This window comes from Pelmatolapia mariae, linkage group LG8 (genome assembly GCF_036321145.2).
Source record: "Pelmatolapia mariae isolate MD_Pm_ZW linkage group LG8, Pm_UMD_F_2, whole genome shotgun sequence".
In the NCBI taxonomy this organism is placed as follows: domain Eukaryota; kingdom Metazoa; phylum Chordata; class Actinopteri; order Cichliformes; family Cichlidae; genus Pelmatolapia; species Pelmatolapia mariae.
In genome coordinates, this window is record NC_086234.1 from 7,636,051 (window position 1) to 7,648,603 (window position 12,553).

At 40.0% G+C, this 12,553-nt stretch overlaps 1 protein-coding gene across 12 annotated transcripts in view; it reads left to right on the forward strand.

Annotated features, from left to right (window-relative positions):
- Nucleotides 1–12,553, forward strand: part of tanc2b (tetratricopeptide repeat, ankyrin repeat and coiled-coil containing 2b) — a 167,549-nt gene that overhangs the window by 90,741 nt on the left and 64,255 nt on the right. Inside the window, exon 1 of one of the 12 annotated variants that reach the window (XM_063482671.1) lies at nt 10,603–10,624. The exons of the other annotated variants lie outside the window; for them this stretch is intronic. The gene's annotated coding sequence lies outside the window, so the exon portion shown is untranslated. Of the gene's footprint in view, nt 1–10,602; nt 10,625–12,553 lie in introns of those variants that run through there. 12 annotated transcript variants of the gene reach the window in all.

Sequence of the window (12,553 nt, forward strand, 5' to 3'; positions counted from 1 at the left end):
CCACTTCCTCCACAGCTTGACGGTACTGAGCTTGTGTGCGGTGTTACCGTCACGGGCCTTGAACCCCTCCCGTGCCACATATTGCAGAGGTGAGAGAAGGGAGTGCGTTAGAGAGCAAACAGCAGTAGGTCTAAAGGGCTAAAGCGCTTTGATCCCCCCCGGTGGTCTCCCCCAGTCACAGCTTCTATCTGCCCTCGTTTGTAGCTCCTGATTGGCCCTAGGGGGGCAGAATTGTGATGTTTGTGAAGACTTGAGTTATTCAACCTTGTAAAATAGCAATGAAATTTCTGACCTTTTCAGAGAATCATTGACTTTCTGATTGAATCCCCTCTGCCTGCTTGAAGACTCTTGAAGGGGAACTTCTTAGACAGATTTTTGGAGTACGAAGAGATGCAAACAGGCACTGCGTAGTCAGTTTTTCATGTAATCACTACTGGTTTTCTGTGGACTTGGAAGTAATGCCACAATTCTTCACCGTATTGGTCAAAAAGTATCAAGGTACTTATGAGATGGAAAGATTAGCTGATACACTGAACAACATAGAAACCACCGACATGCAGGACTAATCTTGTTACAATGTAGTGTTATGTCATGAAACCTTGTCTTGCTAAGTGGCATGCATTGTCATGACTTCCTTTTAGTTGTCTATATTAAGGAATAATCTATTTTAAACAAATGTGCACAGAAAGGTCTAGGTTATTGATGTTCGTTTAGTGAGTTACTTAGAGTTTGGCATTGAGAGGTAATCCACTTGATGTATGAGTAAGGCACTGTGTGCTAAACTACAACTACTAAACGATAGGAAAGATTCTGCAGCAACTTAAGGAAAGAAAATAATCTACATTTTTGTTTTATCATTATAAACCAGTAACATCTTTAAAACCTGCTGAAAATGTTGGATCTCAGCACTTTTAGGGTGCTTTCTCTGTGTATATCTGATAACATCTACTGCTACGGTTGGCCACACTGAGTGTTAGATTACAGCAACCACTCAGTGCTTGTTCGTAGCAAGCAGTTTTACCTGTCTCCTCAATATTTGGTTTCAGCAACCACCACTAATACCATTGGCAGTCCTCGATGGCTTTGGTCTCCCTCACAAAACTTGCTCATGATTGGATCAAGGAACATGACAAGGAGCCCAAACCATTCAAATTCTTAAGAACCAAATCTGATAGAGAGTCAATGAAATGCACCACAATACTCCCGATCGCCTAAAAAGACTCTGTTGGTGGTTTTTATGTTGTACCTGAATCCCTACACTATAAAAGATAAACTTAGCCGCCATGGCATCACACACTGTTTTTAACTCAGTGTTGGCAAACATTGAGTTAAAATTCTCAACAAATGCCAGCAAGCTTGGTTAGAAAGCTACACCCATAATGGATCCACACAGACACACAAATCTGCTATTAGCGCTAAGTCATGAAAGTCCTATTATTTCACTCTTAAGGACTGAAGCAGAAACTTCTTGGATGATCTGTAGCTAATAGCAAACCATATAATTCCATTTAAACCTTCTAAAAGGCTCAGCAGCCGAAACATCACTTTAAATTGGAGAAAGTGATGCCTACAACTCCCTGTTTCAGTTTCTCTTTCATAAACTGTGGCCATGTCTCTAACTCGTGGAAGTTATTTATGGAAAAAAAGGAATCAATCTGCATTGATTTATTATGAAAGGAGAAATTATCCATAAAGGCCAAAACAGTTTTTAGGTAACAGGCTATAAACATTGTTTGATGCCTTAAATTGAGCATTTTAAATGGGAGTCTGTGGGGATTGACTCGATTTTCAAGGTAGCTTCAAGAGGCCACTACAGGAACGGCATTTTTTGGCACATCCAGTGTGGAAAAAACTATGCAAAAAAGGCTTTTTTTTACATAGTTGTTGCACTTTCATGTTTCAGATCATAAGACAAATTTCTAATACACAAACATAACCAAAGTAAATTTAAAAAAATGTTTTAAAATTATGATTTCACTTATAAATGGAGACAAAGCTATCCAAACCTACCTGGTCCTATGTGAAAAAGTATTTGTTCCCCCTGTTAAATCATAATTTAATAGTGATTAACCACATTTTTTTTAAAGCTGAGGCCTGATTACTGCAGGATCTGATAAATTAGGTTCTATTTAAGTGATTTCTTACAGTATCTAGCAAAGTGAATTAGGCTAGGACTCTAGTTAAAAATGGTAAAAGCCATTGTTCACAAAATACTCCAAGAACATGTCAACAACTCATCCAGGAGGTCACTAAAAACAGAACGGTGTCTAAAGACCTGCAGACACCACTTGCCTCAGTTAATGTCAAAGTTCATAATTCAACAGTAAGAAAGCTACTGGAAAAAAATGGCATCCATGGGAGAATTCCATGGAGAAATCCACTGCTGAGCAAAAAGAGCACAAAGGCCCATCTCATATTTGCCAAGAAACATCTTGATGGTCCACAAATATTTTGGGTTAATATTCTCATGAAGCAAAAGTTGAGATTTTTGGTAGGTTTACGTCCTGTTACATTGGACATAAAATTAAAACAGCATTTCATAAAAGACCATCATACCAACAATCGAGCGTGTGATGATCTGGGGCTGCTTTGCTGCTTCTGGACCTGGACGACTTGCTATAACTGATGGAACCATGAATTCGGCTCTCTACCAGAAAATCCTTAAGGAGAACATCCGGCCAACAGCTTTTGCCCTAAAGCTCCAGCTCACTCACATATGAAGTGGGATAAGTCCACCTCTGAATGGCTTAAATACTTGAGGATAATTCCAGCTGCCAAAGGTGGAACAACCAGTTGTTAGTGTAGATTTATGGGGCAAGTACTTTTTCACACACTGCCAGGTTTGACACCTTAATAACTGAAACAATCATTTAAAAACTGTCTTTTGTATTTACGTGCATCATCTTCATCTAATATTAGATTTTTTTAAAATTTCAAACATGGAACAAAAACAAAAAAAGAAAGAAATAAGGATGGGGGGCAAATACTTTTTCACAGAACTGTACTCTGGTTTCATTTTTAAGCCCTGAAGGTTGGAGCTTGTTTTAATGATATGTTTCGCATGAAAAAAATCTTGATAAAGTAACTAGTAACTGCAGCTGTCTGATAAATGCAGGGTAGTGGTAAATGCTTAAATACAAGTACCAGATATAAATACACTTAATTATAGTACATTAAACCACTGACAGGGCTCATCTGTCCCTCATCTTCATGTGCGTTTGACAGATTTCGCGTCCACATTGTTTATGTTGTCTATTTTTAGTCCACTGTTGTCTCAGAATTGGAGTGGCTCATTCTCACACTTATCTCTTAGTGGCTGATTGTTATGAGCTGTAATCACTGATTGCTTATTTGTGCTTTAATAAACACCTCACTCAAGTGTCAGGCTCACCAGAGATGTCGCCCCAGCTGATTGATTGGCCCTGCTCCACTCAGAAACATTTAAGAGGAATTATTTCAACATCTCTCCCCAGATTACGCTGCTTTCCCCTAATTAATGGCTACAATCAATACAATTACTGCCTCCCCATGGATTGCAGCATAAAAGTGGAAAAATTGCATTTGGCCTTAAAACCTGAGAAAAGCCTTGATTTAATTATACAGCCTAATTTTTCACCCACTTTTGGTTCAATTATCAGAGTGATATGAGTATATCTAAAATCTATTGTCTCTGTGGTGCTCACAATAATGGAGTAATATGTGAATAAGTGGGAATGCACTACACTTAGCTGACTTGTAAGTGGTCACTGATGTAGGCATGAAAATGCTCAGCAGTAGTGGTCAGGGTTAACAAAGCACAGTGTGCAGGACTGCTTAGTCAGGTTTTACAGCTCATGGTGTGGGTGGTCTTAAAGAATCCACATTAAAACAGTTGAGCTCTGCTAAATTGGCTACTTCTGACAAATGCTGCATCTCTGTTTTTATTTTTTTGTCTTCTTTTAAATTTATTTTACAGTGGAATCATTCAAAGAAGATGACACGCTCCCTTGTTGGGGTTTTTCCTGCAGAGATACAGCAGACTGCAATAAGATTATGGTGTATCTGAGTCATGCTCAGCAGAATCTTTTTTATTATTTTTTGAAGTATTTGGGGAATGTGGATGAGGCTAGCAGTGGAAAGCATGACACAAAAATGGTTCCATTTGATTAGAAAATAACATTAGGACAGCGATTCGTGGCCACCTGCTGAGCTGTGAATATATTGCAGGAAGGCCTCAAGAAGTAGTTCAAACTACAATCCAGCCCCAAGAAGGCCTCTGGGTCCATCTCCAAGGCACAATGACCACCCCCACTAAGAAATGGGACTGATCAGTGGAAGCCAGAGAGAATCAAATTCACCTAATCGGTTTTTCAAAGAGGAAGGATATCTCTCCAGACTAACGTGGTTTAGAAGTAAATTTCTATATTGAGTTGCACATAAATCATTTTTTAATTTCCAATTCATGAGGATAGTTTTCTTAGCGATGTGTGATGCATTTGCTTCTATATCTAATTCACTTGCATCACCTAAAATGCACAGTGTGGGTGAGGTTGGGATACAGCAATTGAACGATGTGAATGTGTCTTCACATATCCTCTGCCAGAACCTCTGAACAGACGTACAAGACCATATAGCAAACATATAGTTCACTTTATATAAAAGTACCTATGTGCAAGGCCCATTTGGAACATCCTTTGTCCTGTAAAGTGCGTTCTATGGAGAGCTTTGTGTTGTATCAGTTGTAAGTTGGGGCTTTCAGTCATTTTGAAGGTTTTTGTGTTTAAAAATATCGATCTTCACTTTGATTTTGCTATCAGGAGGGAAATGGAAGTCATCCATTTTTGACATTTTTGATTTTGAATTTGTGGGTAGAGATTTAAATATTCTGTTCTGTGTTAAGTATTTCTAAGTTCAGTCGACTGGGATTAAATATCACCTGTATGGTGGACTATAATTGCTGATATTCAAGAAATGTACTGTCGCTGACTCCGTATTTGAAATAAATTATTGGATTATATAAAGTTTTTGTCTTGAATAACATGTTCTAGATATTTTACCTCTTTATCTCTTCATGACAAAAACATTCAGTCTTTTCTTTTCCTAACAAATAGTTTGTTTAAATGGGATAATTGAAGACTAATTTTTTTAAATTCCCACCAGGCCGTCAGGTGTTTATTCTGAAACTTAAAGCAGTTATGATGCTTAGTACTGGAGATAATGAAAGGCAGGTCAGGAATTTGAACTTCTTTTCTCTTCTGTAGAGTTCTTGTCCAATTATAGGTTTTCTAATAAGCTTTATTTGATACATTTTAAAGCCTACAGCAATCTGTTGGCTAAGAAGTAGTAATAAAAATCTGGTAGTTCTAGACCATCATTATCTTTAGACTGGAGAAAATGTCAGATTAATTGAAACTGTTATTTGTAGCCCTAAAAGCATAATTAAACAGTAGCTAATAAATAACAGGTTTCACCTGATTAATTAATTTACCTGCCTCTGAGATTAAACACCAGCTGATCTTCCAGCATCATATAGAAACAGATGTTTGAACATGCAACAATCCATCTGTAATTCTCTTACGTTTCACATATTTTATTTTATTTTTATTTTTTTATATGAGCAGCTCTTGTGTGACGTCTCAATCTCTGTCTCTCTCTCCACCCATCCTTGGCCAGCCTCATGTCTTATTTGCATCTGGTATCCTCTGTGAATTTTTGAAATGAACACTGACATTTGGGACGTCTCAATCTCCACGCCTCCTTACCCAGCGTTGCACCTTGAGAAAATCGTTCTTCAATTATCGTCATTATTTCCTCCATCCACTGTCCCAGCCACTGCCGACCCACCAAATCATTTGTTCCGCCGAGAGGGAAAATGTGACATTTTCGGATCCATTGTCGCAGCTGAAAAATAAGGAGTGAAGGTTAAGAGTAGAAAGGTGTAATTGAAATGTTTAAGTATGATGCCCTCAGGAAAAGCAGTGGCTGGATTAAATGCTGCAACAGAAGTACTTGACATATTTTAGTCGCCGTCCAAATAGTCTGGCTGTCTTAGAGATGAGGTGCTGTGTCATTATGTGCAAACATCAGTTCTTCTGCACTGTGCTACAGTATGTCACATTAAAGTTTCCTGAGGGGAGTCAATATGTCCCTGTAGCTGCCTTTCGTTGCACTTACTTACGTTCTTCAGATGAATGCTGGTGCACAACTGAAGGGGTAATACTTATAGTCACAATTCACCAGAGAAATTTTTCTAAACTGAAACTGCTTTTATTTCCCAAAATGTAAGATTTCTGGTTCTTTTCTGCATTTTAATGAAAATGTAATGTTTGGCTTTGCTCAGACTTGCAATAGAAAGATGCTGTGTGTATGGTGAGTGTTAAGCTATAGCTAGCAGCTGGCCCGGGGACCCACCCAAGGGGCAAGAAACATAACAAACCCACAAGTTTTTAAGTAGAATTCTTTGGTCTGAAAATCAAATCTGAAAATCTGGAAGAAAAACAAGTGTATAGATGTGATTTTCTCTTTTTAATAAAAAAAAAAAATTGGTAGATTACAAAGTTGCAGTCCGTGTTACACCCAACCTTTTCTCTGCTGGGGCTTTTGGTCTCTAATCTCGCACAGCTAGGTATCAATGCTATAGTATTTCCAAACTAAATGAAACAGAAATTATTTTAGAGTAAAACAAAAAAAAAGGAGGCAACTCTGACCCAAGTGAAATTGCCAAGTGACAGTTCTTTTATTTATTAGACAGAATTGTAGAGGAAATATTGCAGCTAACATTAAAGTTGTTGAGAAAATGTTCAGCGAGATGACAAGCAAGCTAATCCAGAAGCTGCAGCAGCAGCCCGAAATCGCCGTGGATTTACACTTTTATGAAAAAGCTCTGGCTGCTTCATTTTCAGTCAAATGTTAGATACTTTAAAGCTTTGAGTGAATTTGAGTTGAGATGGTTACTTTTTAATTTCCGGTAAGAAAAACAGCACTCTCCATTTTAAACCATTCCTCATATATAAGCCTGTATGCTATTTCTAATTATTTAAGAAGGAAGCTAGTTGGGCCCATCAAATATTTGTCCCCGGGGGTCTCTAAGATGATGATCTCGGCATGACTAGCAGCCAGTTAACTTAGCTCAGTATAATGACTAGAAACAAAGAAAATGTGCTACCATGTTCTGTCACAAAAGCTTAATACTTAATGTGGTATATTGTTTGAGTATTTGTAGTAGTTGTGCTCCATTTCTTGCTCAGTGTCAGATGGGATTTCCTGCAGCTCCCATGAGATAGCTAAAGAGGTAGATGCATTTAAATAGGATAAAACCACACCAGATGTTTCCACCCATAGCTAGGCTGCGCAGCCACTGGCTGTTGTCTTTTTTTATTTAGGCAGATATAAGACGCGTATCAGGCTTCTGATCGTTCTTTCTGCCCTTTTTTATGCACACATTAAAAAAATCAGTAAATTAAGTTCTGATTATGGCAATTTAAATTGGAAAGCAAAAAAGACAGTGTTATTAAAAAAAAAAAAAAGAAGCTCACTTGAAAATGAGAAAACTTATAATATATTAATGATTGTTGAGGTGTTGCTTATTTTAATGTAAAGAAAAGGTAAAAGAAAGGTGAGGCTTAAAGTGAAAAATCTCAGATCCATCTTTCATCTATAAATATATCAGGTAAATAGAGGAAAGGACCACAGGGAAGACGAACTAGAAGTGGAAGGAATGATAAAAACACTGAATAATATTGAAAGAGCTGCACTGTCTGGTGTGGGAATAAAGATTATAGTTTATATCCTGAGGCTGAAGCTGCCAGGCGTTTTGCAAGGATGTTTACACATAATATAAAGACAACATGCATTTCCAGAAGATTTATATCACTTCTTAAGCATAGTCTATAAACTCCTGTGATGAATATCATAACTAACTGATTACGACTCTTTGCAGCAACAAAGTCTAGGCTATACATCTTTCCTGGTGCTGTCATTCCTTACACACTTTCGTAACCTTATTGGTTACATGTAAGTACAACTACTGTGCAACAGTCTCAAGCCACCTCACACCTTCTCATAATACTTTAAAGTTAAACTATTGAAGTCTCGAACAATAGTTTTCCAGGCTTTCTCTCTTTCAAAGTTTTTCTTTGGATATTGGCTGGCCTTTCCGTCACTTTCAGTCCAGTCCTTGTACCTGACCATTTTCAGATGAATGTAGTTTGGTTGTTAAGCCACTTAACACTGGCCTGTAAATGATTCAAGCATAAATAAGCACCTAACTCACAGGATGAATCAAATTTGATCACAAATTAACTTTGAGCCTCTCACTGAAAACACATCATTTGTATCCATTTGGTTTGTTGAATTTATTAAAAAAAAAAAAAAAAAACTCAAGATGTGCGAATAATAATTTGAGAAAACCAAGACAAAGGAAGTGACAGGCATAAATAACTACAGCAGATGAGCAGTACTCGAAAGTCTCGACCTTAAGAAATAGGGAAAAAAAGCTAGCAAAGACCTGCATTTGACCCTTGAGCTGATCACTTTACTGTTTACTGAAACCTCCTCAGAAATGGCCTCAGGATTCTTTTTTTTTTTTTAAACCTGTGCCGTTTGGTTCTTTTGCCATCAGAATTATTGTCTAAAGGCGAAGAAAGATGCCCAACGGATTTACTTTACCAAATGGACCATCCCAGCCTTGCCGTAATGGTCCATTTGATTTACCTTTTATTGTTTATTTTATTTTATTTTAATTTATTTTTTACTTGCTAGATACGGGACAGGGGAAAAGAAAAGGGAGAAAGAAAGAGGGGGGGAAAAAAAAACAGCGGAGAAGAGGGACGGGGATAAAGGGCAAAAAACAAAAACCAACAAAATAAGCAGACAAAAAATACATATATCGATCACCTGGATCACCTGTTGAGAAAGAAAAAAGAAAACAAGCAGAAGAAAACGAGAGTAATAGAATAAACAACATCACAATGATATATGGGAATATAACCTCAGGATTCTTAAGCCATTGGGGCGCAAAGACCAAAATATGCCAAACTGCACAAGGAGCGGGGTCAAAATTAGTGAAAAGCAGCCACTGTCCAAAGAAGAAAAATTTTAAAGACCTACTAAATAACTAAAAGTCCCAATTTACAGAATGTCTTGTATTAAAAACAAAACAAAACAAAAAACCCCAACACATGCTGGCTACTTAGTAGTAAAATATAAATGAAGTGTGGCTCATACTTTTGCACATTACTGTATGGGCAGTTGAAAATAACAATAACTGAGAAACGCTAAGCCAAAGGTTTTCTCATTTGAAGTTTCTGAGTCCTCTCTGTCATTGCTGTGGTGGTGAATTAGATAAAGAAGGCTGAGATTCACTGCTTTTCAGTAGCAAGTGAAGTTTGACCTGTGATTGTTGCACATTTTCTGGGCCTTTTGGTAACTCTTGCAAGGGGGTTAGGATTGTCACCTGAGGGAAATAACTGTGAGTGGAGGAGATTAATAAAAAACATTTAGAACAGGATGCTTACAGCCTAACGAACCGCCCGACAAAAGCAAAGCTGGTACACAATAAACTTCCAGCCTCTTGAGTTTGGACATGAAACATGGCTGCAGCTGTACAAATAGAGTTTCAAGGGTAAAACAAGGACAGGCAGGAATGTCTTGGTCCAAAAGGAAAACAGTGTAGGTTTCATTGAAACCCTTGTTACGATCAAATAATACCATTCCTCCTTTTTCCCTCACCGCTTGTGATCTGATATGTCCCCGAAGCTCCGTCCACAAACGACAAAACTGTGTCCCTTTAATAATACCCTCCCTTTCTCCCTCCCTCTTTTTTTTATGCCATTTTCTTTCCTGCCTCAATACCCACCCTTCTCCTCCTCCTCCACCTCCTTTTGCTCTGTGGTTGCTATGACAACAGCAGCACTGCACCATTCATCTGCTGGAGACCTGGACTCCTGTTCCTGTACAGAGAGTGTGCGCCTCTCACATCTATACATAACACGCTAAGCGCTAATGCAGTCACGGAGGCGATTGAAGAGCTCACCTCTATCTGTGCTTACAGGAAAGGCTCCCTGTGCCGCTCGTATCGCTCTCTTCTTCTTCTTTTTTTGTCCTCGCTTCATTTCTTTCTGGCGAAGGCTTTTGGTTACCTGTCAGCTTTTCACGTTGCTGCCATCACAGAGGTTTCACCTTTGTGTCCCCCCTCCTCTTTCCCCAGTGACACAGTGACTGCTGCGTTCTTGCTTCTTCCTTCCCTTTTTCCTCCCCTCTCATTTTCCTCCTCCTCTTCTCGCTCCTCCCGTCACTGCCATAGCTGCCCGGCTCCGTATCATTTACCGCAACTGAAGTGAGCGGGCAGCATCACCACTGAAACCTGTGGAGATTGCTTCAGAAGGGAAACCAGGGGGGAAGGTAGAAGGAGATCTCGTGTGCTTCTCCGCACTTCTCCTCCCCTGCTTCGCTTGCAGGCGTATTTTCTCGTACGCATTTTCCTTCTTTTCCTTCTTTTTCCTTGTTTTTCTTTTTTTTTTCTTTTTGATGAGCTGGTCATCGCTCAGGGAGGAAGCAGGACTGCTTGTGTCGCTGGAAGGAGGGGAAGGAGGGGAGCTGGTGCCGTACTCCAGCCTTCAGGAATGCGAGATCTGGTTTGAGAATGGTGAGCCCAGCCACACCCTCTTTTGCTTGTTTCATTCCTCCATCTGTGCCCGCAAACTCTGTTTCACCACCCCACCCAGCCTCCAACCCTCACCACTTGTCACCTGCTGCTCCACCTTTCCTTGCACGGAGCTCGTCTGCTGTGTGGCGCGGCCGCTGGTTCGAATGACGTTTGTACAGACATGGGGCTAATGGGAGGAGTGCGGGAAAGTAATTTCTCTCCGTGAAATGATGCATTTGTCAAAGGGCTGAACTCTAATCACAGTGTAGGCTCGAGGGCCTGTGAATCAACCAGAGTGTGATAATGTAAGTGTTTTTTCGTGGCGAGCTGGTCTGTTTCATGCGTCAGCGTGGGTGAGCATTCAATTGTCTTTGAGAGAGTGTGTGTATGTGTCTGATGGAGTGTGTGTGCGTGTCTAAAGCGCAAGCTGTGGGCGGCTAATGGTGCTTGTTCTTGTTGTTGTGTGTCTCACTTTTCCTTCCAGAGCGCAGCGTCATATGTAGCATATGGTTGCGTAAATGGGTTGAAGTTGGTGGGGAATAGTCCCCCCCCGCCCACCCCAAACCCCTCGCTAGGTAGTCGGCAGCAGCTTGTTGTTGTGTACCAGAATCACCTTGTCATGTGCTGGGACGTGGTTCCTCCCTCTTGCTGCAGGCTTCCTGCCTCCCTGCCTTATCCCAGGGGACTGCTAGCTGGTGTGTGAACGGAACAAAATGTCTCAATAACGTTGTCTGCCAGAAAAACATGAACACCTCATCACCAGCTGCTATTGCTGGTCTCAGGTGAATGGTTTTTGATGAGGCGCCTACAGCCGGTTTTCACACCACTTAGTATCACCACCTGGAGAGTGCTTTGATGAGCTTACCTTGTCAGCTGTCATTCAGGCTCTTATCATGCAATGACACTAAGAACTTCAATTTCAGGGTGGCTAAGTAGCCGTGTTTATTGTCTTCATGGTGGATCCCTCATGGGGTTATTTGAACTCGATGGAGCAGGGTGAAACAGGTCTTTTCCAGAGTAATGCAGTGCATCCCTCTGTGGTTATGACACAAGGACTTTTGTATTGTTTCCCTCTCTCTTATTAGACGTATTAGCTGGGTGATGGTTGCCTGACAGACGCTGCAAAGCCTTGAAAGTGCGAAGACGGGTATTCAACGGGCGCAGACGAACACAGATGCCACTTTAAGTCATGGTTGAGGCGGTTCTTGTGAGAATACCTGCAGAAAATGTGTGATAGAGTATGTTTCTCAAGGTTATTTTAACCATTGCTTCCTCTTGAGTCATTCAAGTGTTTTGCAGTTTGTGTCAGTGCCCGTATTTATTCGTGGGCCCATATTTTTTTTTCACAAGTCCCGGCTTTAAACTGCAGGCTTCTGAATTGGTGTGGCACACTTACCTGTGTGTAAACTTCACTTACCGTACCCGTTTGCAGTGTTTCAGAGGGATATTGATTTTATATAATTGCTCAATTTCCCTCCTGCGTAAGACAAATGGCTTGTAAGCCAAAAAATGAGTTATGAAATAAACTGGGCAGATGTCTAAAATCCAACATCCGTGGGTCAGTTAACTGGCATCACAACCTGCACAGGAAATGTGAGTGTGATGTTAATTTGCCTACTGGACTGTTAGTTTTATGAGTCTTTAGTAAGAGAGTAGCATTTGGATTCCACCTAGATTAAAAAGGCCTCCTGAGTGACCATACAGACAATATGTGCCATGCATAAAGCGACCAAACCACAGTAAACTAAGTGTGGGGTGAAACGTATGTTTTACAGATAAAGTAAATCTGAAGTGTACACATCTGATCCTTGCCTTTAATGTCTTTATCAACTTGTCCATTCCTTTTGTCTACCACAGCCTCTTAGACCTGCTAATTCAGCTGTTGTTTGGTTTGAATATAATCTTTGGGGTTTGTTGTATTAACTGGGA